The sequence below is a fragment of the Heterodontus francisci genome, chromosome 6, assembly GCF_036365525.1.
Source record: "Heterodontus francisci isolate sHetFra1 chromosome 6, sHetFra1.hap1, whole genome shotgun sequence".
NCBI lineage: Eukaryota > Metazoa > Chordata > Chondrichthyes > Heterodontiformes > Heterodontidae > Heterodontus > Heterodontus francisci.
In genome coordinates this window covers 31,053,477-31,055,452 of record NC_090376.1, presented here as the reverse complement: position 1 = coordinate 31,055,452, position 1,976 = coordinate 31,053,477, and positions in this window count along the sequence as shown.

Sequence of the window (1,976 nt, the reverse complement as noted above, 5' to 3'; positions counted from 1 at the left end):
CCTGCCCCGCACCACTCCAAAAAAGCCCAGATATCCATTGGTCCAGGGTAAATGTGTTACAGATGGGACACGACAAGCAGTACCCACAGGGGGAATCAGAGGACTTTTTTTTTCATTCATTTTGCAGGATGTGGGCATCACTGGCCAGACCAGCATTTGTTGCCCATCCCTAATTGCCCTTGGGAAGGTGGTGATGAGCTGCCTTCTTGAACTGATACAGTCCTTGGTAGTGCTGTTGGGACTAACTGATTTAAAGACATTACAGTGTATAAATGAAATACATCAAGCTACTGCCTTCATAAAAATATTCAATTTTCCCTCTGGATTTTAACCTTGTTGCCCCCTTCTCACTATGCACCCTACCCCGGCCACATCTATTCGCACATTGGGGGATAGAAGTCTTTTGTTCCTAGATGTTGTAAATATCCCTATGTAAAGGGGTAGGTTTGTGTATTTAATCCTAGTTCAAGATATATTAGAACAACACACGCCTTGTTTTGGAGTTGTGACTTTTAGCAGATTGCAATTAGTGTAAAACAATATTCTTTTGCTGGTCAGTTTAAAAATAAATTGATGCAACAACAAATATTGGATGTGAAAGTTGTTGCATGGCACAGTACACAAAAACATTCAATCCCGCATTCAATCTGTTAAGTAGCTTACTTGCATCTATAAGTATATGATAGCACATTAAATAGCAGGTATATGTCTCCTTTTGGTCTTTACCCTAGTGAAAAGAAGCTGAATTTTGAGTCTCTAATTCTGAAGTGATTTAAAATTAATGTCAATTGCAAAGCACTGGTATGATTTCACAGGGAGGAAGTTCAAGACCAAACCCAGTCTCTGCCTGCATATAATTTAAAACTGGTAATCTTAGGCAGGGTCCTTTCTCTTCGATAGCATTGATTGATCTCTCTTGTCTGTCCAAAATATACTTTTATTAAAGCTCCTCATCAGTAACCTAGTTTCTATCATGTGACCATAGTTTTTCTTTCCATTGTCCTCATGAATGGTTTCTGATGGTGAGGCCATTATTAGGCAATGGGGTCTGGGTGTCATTCATCCTCCTCTCACCATTAAGTAGGGCTTTTCACACACATTCTTTGGAATTTGAGTTTGGAGTCCAAAAGTCTGTGACAGTATTGTCAACCCAATCAGCTGGAAAGAAACAGCCTTGACCACAGAAAGGGTCGTTTGCACTTTAGTGATTTATCAGGGATGTGTCCGGAAAGGTCATTTGTATTTTAATAACATTGCCAAGACTTGTCCAGACTTGAAAATTAGCTCGGGGTTCTTGTAGTTCTATGTGTATTAGCAGAAAAGGAAAGGTCACCTGACCTCTTACTCCATTTTGTTTACAAGAAAAGTGTCCACTTTAGGTTTACTTCATAAGCTCATTTTATAGTTCATGAATTCACATTACGTGGGTGCCCCCCCAGTTTGTTTCTTAATCTCTTTACTTTGTGTTTGGACATCTGCTATCCTGACATTCACACCTCATTTAGAAACATCTTTTGTTTCCTTACCTGGCTTTGTACCATGATACATTTTGTAATTTGATCTCTTCCGACCTTTCCTTTTGTTGTTCTTCCCCCTCTCCTCCCCCTTTCATTTGCACAAAACCGATTACATTTTTAACCTTTGCTAGTTCTGATATAAGGTAATTGACCTGAAACCTTATCTCTGCTTTCACTCCACAGATGCTGCCTGACCTGCTAAGTATTTCCAGCATTTCTTGTTTTTATTTCAGATTTCCAGCATCCGCAGTATTTTGCTTTTATTTTAGTGAAAAAGCGCAACTTCTGGATAGTTGCGTTTAACAGTACATCCATCCCTCCCCTAAAACTTTTGAACCATTTGCACCTAAATAACAGGGAGTGGAATGAGCCTGACAGCTACTTTGACAGTGAGATCTGGGTCATTTGTGTCAGTGAATAAACAAAACTTTAACCCCAACACGTGATGATGGTAACGCC